Consider the following 10,222-nt stretch of genomic DNA (forward strand, 5'->3'; position numbering starts at 1 on the left):
AGAAGGTTTAACATGTACCAATCTTTAAACATTGTCAATGTCTTGTCTTGATAATATAATGACTAAGAATAATTTTAGGAACATGGCTTTGATGCACAATGATCTCATAATTGTAACAACTTTACAATTCTCTTGCAAGGGCTTTGCATTCTATGGGCTTCATCCAATTAGTACTTAATAACTCCTTATTATTGCACTAACATGAAAGAAAACCTCTATCACATATAGTTATGCGATTAAATATGTATTAAATGACAATATATATTCCTTGACCAATCCAATTGGCTCAAAGACATATACCAACAAACAAGCACCCCAAAGTGTCAAAGTGAAATTGTGAAGTTTGGTATGGCTAACATGGCACCGCAACATATCGAAGCAAAATTGAGGAATTTGGTATGAGCTAACATGGCACCTCAAAGTGTCGAAGTGAAAGGTGGCGATGAAAAGTGAGTTAGTAAGACGGAACATGATGAGATATGAAGCTGTCAAATGTAGTTTGTGTAACTATGGGCATGACTCTGTTGATCATTTGTTTGTGGGATGCTTTAAAGTATTGAGCGTATGGATTGAAAGGTGTAGTTGCTTGAACTATAATTGGGTAGTGAAATCCTTTTGTGAGCAGGCCATGGGTAAAGAAACCAATAAAAGGAAAGTGTGGAGTTTAGTATGGGCTAACAAGGCACTCCAAAGTGTTGAAGCGAAAGTGTGGAGTTTGGTATGGGCCAACATGGCAGCCCAAAGTGTCAAAGTGAAATTGTGAAGTGTGGTATGGCTAACATGGCAAGCTAACGTATCGAAGCAAAATTATGGAATTTGGTATGAGCTAACATGGCACCCCAAAGTGTCGAAGTGAAAAGTGGCGATGAAAAGTGGGTTAGTGTGAGACCCTGTCAAGCTCGATTAAAATACGATATTATACCGAGTGGTACAACTAAATTAAATCGAGTCTTGAACTAATTCAAATAGAAATTCAAAGAGGAAATTGAAAATTTTGAAACCCACAGAATGGCTTAGAATAATGATTCGGAGTTCAAGGTCCAGTTTGGAATCCATCAGGAAAATTGACCGATTAGGGACAAAACGGTCATTTTACCATTTGATGATAAAATGGAGATTTTTAGCCAAGATTTGATCACATTTGACCAAGAATAATTATATTAAATATAATTATGATTATTGGAGTATAAATGATGTTTAGCAGTGAAAAAATTATGATTCCTGGTATTTTTAGAGCACAAGGGCAAAATGGTAATTTTGCCACTAGAGGATTAAACAGGAATTTTTATAAAACGAGTTTTTTGCCCTATTTGGTTAATATTGATCAATGTTAGTGTTATTTGAGGTTGAAAAATAGAAATAATGTGATTTCGGTACATTTCAGAATATAGGGGCAAAATCACAATTTTTTTGCCCCGGGGGCAAATCGGTAAATTTTTTGCCCCAGCACTTGTCAAGGCCAAGGGATTTTATTCATCCTAGAAATGGATAAACATGAGAAATGTGTGGTGGAGAGGGATTGCTTAATGGCTAAGTATGACACATGGACCAATGGAATGGGACATGTGTCAAATCTCATCCATTTATTATTTTCTTTATAAAAAAGGCATAAAAAATCAGCCCATTTCTCCATTAGTGATCAGCCAAACCAGAAGTGAAGAGAAACCAAGGAAGAACAAGCCTAGGTGGGAAAATCAAAGAGAAAGTGTTGGAATTCAAGGAAACAAGCTAGGTAAGTTAAAATTTTTTTAATTCTCCTTGATACCTAGCTAACCCATGCTTTTGTTCTTGATTTCCATGGTTGAATATTGAGTTATCATGATGAATTCAATCTGAAAAATGGGTTAGGAGAGAAAAAATTGTTAGATTAATTTGATTAGATAGACTATGTTAGTGTTTAGGGATAGTTAAGCATGGTTATGAACAAAAACACAAAAGAAATATTCAATTTCTCTAGGGTTCCTTGTTGGTCGAACCATGAGGGCTGAATATCAATGGGGGATTGTTTTTATTTCAAGGAAAATGGCTTGGAAAATGATGAATTAAGGTGAAACGGTTATGTAGAAAAAAATTCGATGCTAGTGCACCAAATGACCAAATATTTCTATAAGGAACTGTGAGGGTTCTAATGCTGAATTTGGCTTTATTTAAATGTATGTGGTAAATTAAGGTATTAGAGGAGAAATGAATTAATTTGGAGGTGATTTGGACACAATCGCCAATTAATCGGGTGATCGGTCGAATTTAATCGATACCGTGATTAAGCGGTAATCGGACATATTTTTGCATTTACATATCAAGCATTAGTAATTTAAATTAATTTATATCAATTTAGGGACAATATAGTAAATTCCTCGACTTTGTTATTTGTCAAGGTGGTGAGACGTCCGGAAAAGGCAAAGGAATTACGCCTGAGGACTATTAGTCAGAGTTCACCCGGAATCCGGATTTTCGACACCTGTGAGTGGACTGCCTATCAAAATTGTTTTGGGAATATGACTGTTTTGAACAAAGTGTTTGAATGATTTTATGCAATTTTTCATGAAAATGAATGCCTTGGGAACAAGCTTTTGAGAAAAGGTTTATGTTATGAAATGTGGTTATTATGGATTTCTATGTGGCTGCATTATGTTGATATACATATATGCTTGAATATAATGTTGTGTAATTATGTTGACTCGGCTATGTGCGAGTAGGGAGTGCGCATAAGCCGAGGATGACCCGGTTATGTGCGAGTAGGGAGTGCGCATAACCCGGTGATGACCCAGCCATGTGCGAGTAGGGAGTGCGCATGAGCTGGTGATGATGATGATGAGCTGGTGATGATGATGATGGGTTGGTGAGATGATGATGATGGGTATATACGTATATATATATATATATATATATAAATATGTGTGATATAACAAATTGATGGACAATGATTTATGGTTGTAATGTACATGAAAGTTGACACATTGTACTTTGAGAATTTTCATGAATTTTAGGTTGATTTTATTAGTTTAGCAGGATGGCTTTTTGTTGAGTGAGGAAAAATGTTTCTCTTGTTGCTCTGTTTTCACTGCAGCGAAATTCATGCTCGCTGTAGCGAAAAACTCTCGGGTTTGGAGGGGTTTTAAATAGGAATGAACTAAATTGCATTGTTTTGAAACAAGTGCATCATGATTTTAAATTCTCCCTAATTGTTGCTTGTTCCCTTCCTTGTTCACTCACTGAGTATTGTACTCACGTTTTATAAAAATTCATGTTTTCAGATCAGGTGACTGTTGGACCCTAGATCGAGGAGTCCCCGTAGTGCATCTCCTGGGTATGTGTCTGGCATTCGATAGTAATCCCTTTTATTGTAAATGTCTCCGCTGGAAGTCATGGGTCCTTTTGTATTGTGAATACAATCTAACAATGTGAATATGTGTATGCAATGTAAATTGCTAAATACATGACTGGTATAGTGCATGTATATTATTATCGATAATGCCATTGTGTTTTGGTTATGTTCACACCCGAAAAAAGGTGTGTGTATGCATGATATGATAAATGTGTTAAGCAAAGGTAAATGGATAGGTTTGCTTGGGCTTAGTGAGCTATGCTCATTGAGCTCATGCGCCGGTCATGGCCCGAAAAATTGGGTCGTGACAGTTAGTAAGAGGGAACATGATGAATAATGATGCTGTCAAATGTAGTTTGTGTAACTGTGGGCATGACTCTGTTGATCATTTGTTTGTGGGATGCTTTAAAGTGTGGAGAGTACGTATGGCTAAATGGTGTAGTTGCTTGAACTATAATTGGGTAGTGAAATCTTTTTGTGAGCAAGCCATGGGTAAAGAAACCAATAAAAGGAAAGTGTGGAGTTTGGTTTGGGCTAACATGACACCTCAAAGTGTTGAAATGAAAGTGTGGAGTTTGGTATGGGCTAACATGGCACTCCAAAAGTGTTGAAGCGAAAAGTGTGGAGTTTGGCATAAGCTAACATGGCATCTCGAAGTGTCAAAGTGAAAGTGTGGAGTTGATATGGGCTAACATGGCAGCCCAAAGTGTTGAAGCGAAAAGTGTGGAGTTTGGCATGAGCTAACATGGCATCTCAAAGTATCGAAGCGAAATGGTGGAGTTTGGTATGGGCTAACATGGCATCCCAAAGTGTCAAAGTGAAAGTGTGGAGTTTGATATGGGCTAACATGGCACCCCAAAGTGTTGAAGCATTTGTTTGGCAACTAACTCAAGGTAGGGTGGCGGTGAAAAGTGAGTTAGTAAGACGGAACATGATGACTTATGATCCTACCAAATGTAGTTTGTGTAATTGTGGGGATGAGTCTGTTGATCATTTATTTGTGGGACGCTTTAAAGTATGGAGAGTATGGCCTGGATGGTGTAGCTGCTGGAAATCTAATTTGTTTAAATAATTACATAAAAATACAACTAAGAGTTTAAATAATTATACTGTTTAAGATTTCACCACATAAAGAGATGTATTACCTAAAGAACTGTAATTAAAGTCCAAATTTATTGTAGTGATGATTGACTTTTAAACGTTTGAATTTTTACTCGCTTAAATACTTCAAGTTAATTAAAAAGGACGGAGACATTTGAAAGTGAACTCATTTCAATGAAAAAAGCAATTATTTGAATTTGAAAGAAGGAAAGTAGAGATCAAAATTTGACTGTTAAAAAAGTTAAATTGACAAAAAAAGAGAAAACTTATATTATATTATATGATATTTTATATATATATATATATATATATATATTGAGCAGGTAGCACTTCACCTTAAAATAAAGAAAATTTTACCAACAATGTCTTTTTAGAATCGATGCATCATTCTTCAATAGTATAAATTAAGTGATGAAATACTCCTTACGTCAATTCCTATGATCTTGCTGATAATGGTGGAGAGAGAAAACCTTTTAAATTAATTAATTAAACATAAAAGGAAACTTCAACTGCAAATTTGCAACTACTAAAACTATACAAGTTTATGACTTTTTAGAAGCTTGTTTTCATTAGAATACCCTCTCTTTTCCAGGGAAATGGGCTAATAATAAGAACACAAGTATAATTAAAGTAATACTAATCTTTTTTCTTCATTATTCATTTACGCAGCTTATCACCAAAGCAAATTGCTGCCAAGCTATCTTCGACCATCAATAACGCGAAGCACGTTCGTGATGCTTGGATCAATACAAGATTTGAGTGGATTGCTACTACCTTTTTTATTTGGATTCACTGCAAATGGATCAATCAATAAGTTGGCAGTACTATTACTAGTATAATGCATTTATATTATTATAAATTGTTTCTTAGTTTTTAACGATTTTGCTTTTAATTAATGCTTCTAATTATTTGCATTGACTAATGATTATGGTGAAAATTGTCATCAAATGTCCTATATATAATTCTAAACATTCTAAGTATACACCCATAAAAAGGTAATTATAAGTAATGAAATAAAAATAAAATCATAACTATAACTAAAATAATCTTCCTTTTAGGATGTTCCAAAATTATGTCTTTTCTTTTCATTTCCAAATACATAGTTATTTATTTTTAATAATTTTTCTTTTACTTTTTTACATTTCAAACCATGCGTTTAACATTAATTTTACCACAAAATAAAAAATTTAATGTAAATTAAATTAAAATCAAATACTTTTTATTATTTTCCGTAAAAGTCACATGAGAACAAATAATTAGAATGAAAAGGGGAATTAATTTAAAATTGTTAAATCACTTCATCATTTATCAATTTATTCAATTGTTATAGTAATTAATGGCAACATTCGATCCAATACATATCTCATCATAGCATTCGCATTACGATCTTAATTATCATTCTTAATGTAATTAATAGTAATAAAATGCATTCTGACTAGGTGTTTAGCCAAACTTTGCGACCATTGTGCTTCTATATATAACTGCACTTCCATAACACATCTCAATCACAATGTTAATATCAATTTAAGCTTAATTCATTTGTAATTTTTGTTCCAAATCAACAATGGTCTTTAATTATGTATAGTCCCTATATATTTGCATAAACTTGTTAGTTTCTCTCTACGATAACTGCAGAATTTTTATTTTTCAATTCAATAACAATAATTATTATCTAATATTGAAGTTAAGAATCTACCACAAGAAAATTATAGATCAAAATATACATATCTTAAAAGCAATATTTGAAAATGTCAAACCAAGAAAGGTAGGTTATGTTAAAAGGGATTTTTGGTCATTTTTCCAAATAGAGAAAGGTAAAGATGTCAAATTAAGTTTGATAACATTGTAGAGTAAGTTGCAATATGAGATTATATTAGTTTGTAAATGCAATCACATTACATCCATTGACTATGATATAATTGCACTGCAATCTTATATTATGTTAGTTTATTTCAAAAGAAACAGTGCAATGTATTTTAGTTGGACACAATGCAAGGAATGTGTCACGACTCGGAACTCCCATCGAGCCCGTAACAACCGCCGTGACGTCCCGATAAGCACTCATTACTCCGAATGTCGATCGAAACCCCGCAAGACTTAGCATCAACTTTCTCATCTCCCCGGTGAGCGACAGTTATTAAATCTCGCATTTCAAGAAAACATAAGTTGTTTCCAACTCAAAATAATAAAATATTATTTTCTAGCTCACAGGGGCATTTTCATCATTTTTTTTTGACATTTCGAAATCCGAAAAAAATGTAATATGTAAGTGGAAACACATATTTCATGATTTAAATTAAATTTTGAAGTCTAAAACATTCGTTTAAAGTAAAATTATAGCTATTTGAATATAATAAAAACATTAAATAAAATATTCTATTTTCTTAAAACACAATATTTTCAAAGTCTTCCTAAAATAACTTTTGTAGCGTAAGAGTAAAATAAATTTATTCATATAGTAATAAAGATAATTAAAGTATGAAATTTCGTTTACAGTGACACGTGGGCCCCCAACTAACCAAGAAGGTGTAGAGCTACGAACCCTTACTTCCTATGATGCAACTCCGAGATTAATTCTCGTCTTAATCAACTATCAACAAACTGTCCTGAGCCTGAAAAATGGATAGGAAGAGGGGTGAGATTAAATAATCCCAGTGAGTAAACAATTACCATCAAAAGCATCTAAAGCCGAGTAGATGGAGACAATATAAAAACGTTATATCTCAATAATGTTCATAACACAAAATTCGTTTCAATCTATACCAAACAATTTCTTTTCATCAAAATTTCTCGGCTTATGAATTTCTTAAACTTGGCCCCTGCCAAAATCATTCTCGCGGGTACCTTCGTCAAGGTATCCCACTGAGACCGCCAAGGCTGTTCAATGACCCATACCCATAAACATGTTTTCACATCTGACACACAGCCGTTCCTTGGCGTTGGCTGAGTCTCACTCTCACGTGGTGGCCCGAACGTGAGGTGCACTCAAATCATACCTCAGGAGATACTTCACCCAACATCTCCCCCCGGAGGTAAGTATATAATTGAGTTACCGTGCCCCTCTCATAGGCAGTCCACGGAAACCCCCACCACTGCAGTGACCGTTTAATATACCACCAGACCCATAAAAATTCCAGTAGCATAATATGGCGAATAAAATGTAATCCAGTCTACCGAGACCAATCCAAAACTGTTCATATATTTCATGCCAACCCCAAAAATTTAGCCATCATGCTACCATAGTGTCATAAGCCACAATTTCAATAACATATAAAATCATAAATTTCAACACAGTCTCCATATACTCAATTTTCCCAAAACAATATTTGATTTCAAAACCAGTATAAATCTCATTTTTATTAAAAAACATTTTAATTGGAAAACATAATATTTTATAATTTAAACTCACCATTCAATAAAAGCATCAAACAAGTATAATTACTCTAGATATTTAAGACGATAAATTGTCCACTCACAGTTCTAGGAGTCGATGTACTCCTAATCCCAGTCTTCAAGCACAATTTCTGTACTTTTACCAGTGTAATTTGCTCACCACCTATCCACAATGTACAATACATAATTCACCACATCAATGCTTGACCATTATAAAATCAATTCAGGCTCGGTATATATGCATGATATGACATGCAACTTATCCGACTACCGCTTAAATGCGGTGCTGACCTAATTCGGCCTATTACCCGATTAAATTACTAACGCGTCCAATTTAATCTCAAATTAATTTTTTTCAGTTTCTATACCTCAATTGCACCCAAATTGACTTAATGTCCCTCAGTGTGGTGCAAATTATCAGTCCCGATAGCAAATTACGAAAATACCCCTAATGGGTAAAAATTCGTATTTTTGCTCCGAAAATTCCCATTATTTTTCTAGACTCATAATTCATCATTATTCATCATAATTCCTCAAATAAACATCAAGATCATCAGCCAATATTCCCCTAGAAAATTCAGCCAATAATGGTAATGGAGGAAAATAAATTCTTTTCTTGTTGTTTTGTTCCTAAATATGCTAAACTAACTTAAAACACTAACATAACTTAAAATCAAATTAATCTAACAAGTTTCTCTCTCCTAACCCATTTTTTCAGAATTGAATTCATCCTCAAATCACATGATTCAACCATGAAAAATGATGAGAAATGCATGGAAATGATAAATCTTAAGCTAAGCTTGAAAAATCATACCTTTAAACACTTGATTCCTTGAAAAATCACACTTTTTCTTTGAATTTTCTCACTCTAGGGTTTGTTCTTATTTCTCTCTCTCTCCTGCTGGTTTTGGCTGACCATCCCAATGAAGAATTCTGGAATTTTCAAGCCTTTTAATAGGCTTAATAAAATATTATTATTTTATTTACCTTTTGAATATTTTATTATTTTATTTTTTTCTAGCCATCTTTTTGACTTTCTTTTTCTACCACTCAATCCTCTTCACTTATCCATGTCTTCCATGAAATTTCTAGACTTTTCCAAAGTTTTGGTGGAGCAAATTTTAAAAAATTACACTTTTACCCCGATAAAGTGAAAAATTACATTTTTACCCCAAAACTGAAAAATTGCCCATAGACATATTTTTCATCCCTTATACTCATACCATTCTCCAATTTGTCAAATGTGATCTAAATTCTCTCAAAATCTCAAATTTTGTCCGCGGGTGGAAAAATTATAATTTTGCCCCTAGATAGTGAAAATTCCGGTTTGACTCCAAATTGATCCTCGAACTCCTAATTACCATTTTGAGTCATCCCTGAACTGTGAAACTCTTAATTTCACCTTAAAATTCATATTTTAACTAGTTCGAGGCTTAATCGACTTAATGATACTATTAGGGGCAATATCGTCTTTTAACGATTTTTCGAACTTCCTAAATATACAAACATTCTATCGAGCATGTGAATGACATTATAATTATTTTACAAAGTAGGGTTTGACAACACTACCCCCCATAAAATAAAATTTTGTCCTCAAAATTTCACTTATCAACTCAAAGAAAAAACAGGGTATTATCTTTTATTCGATGCTCAACTTCTCCTGTTATCTCCTTTATAGGGAATCTTGAGTTTCTCCTCGTATTTATTTCCAACTCAACTTGAATACTTCACTTATATCTATTGTTACTCTTTAGAAGTTTGATCAGCAATAATCCTCTCGATCATGAGTCTTTATATCATTTAGGATTATACTAAGTGGTTTCCCAAGATAAAGAGTCTACGTAGCCTCCTGTCTATAATCGGTGCTGCAGTCACTGACTATAAACAAGACTCTACATCAACTCCACTATTCTGCTGTTTACCACAAGAGTTGCTTCATTTAATCACTTTTCATTTAATGGAGTTAATACAAGAATTATAAATCCTCTTAGCAATCCTTTATAGTACTCATTTTGTCACGACCCGGAACTCCCATCGGGCCCGTGACAACCTCCGCGACGTCCCGATAGGCACTCATTACCCCGAATGTCGATCGAAATCCCGTAAAGCTTAGCATCAGCTTTCGCATCTCCCCGGTGAGCGACAGTTATTAAATCTTACATTTCAAGAAATCATAAGTCGTTTCCAAATCAAAACAATAAAATATTATTTTTTGGCTCACAGAGGCATTTTCGTTATTTTTTTTTCAAAATATCGAAACCCGTCAAAAACGTGGTGTAAAAGCTAAATATGTTCATACATATTTTAAATCAAATAACTAAAGTATAAAATTACTTTTACAATGACACGTGAGCCCCCAACTAACCAATAAGATGCGAGTCTGTGAACCTATAATTTTGACAA

General features: G+C 33.8%; 1 long non-coding RNA gene across 1 annotated transcript; it reads left to right on the forward strand.

Moving 5' to 3' along the window:
- Positions 1-1,701: 1,701 nt before the first annotated feature.
- LOC108663878 lies at positions 1,702-5,285 on the forward strand. The gene is made up of 4 exons (XR_001929981.1): positions 1,702-1,732; positions 2,376-2,460; positions 3,255-3,307; positions 5,096-5,285. It is a non-coding gene; the product is annotated as an uncharacterized LOC108663878 (long non-coding RNA).
- The last annotated feature ends 4,937 nt before the right edge of the window (positions 5,286-10,222 follow it).

Source organism: Theobroma cacao, unplaced genomic scaffold, assembly GCF_000208745.1.
Source record: "Theobroma cacao cultivar B97-61/B2 unplaced genomic scaffold, Criollo_cocoa_genome_V2, whole genome shotgun sequence".
NCBI lineage: Eukaryota > Viridiplantae > Streptophyta > Magnoliopsida > Malvales > Malvaceae > Theobroma > Theobroma cacao.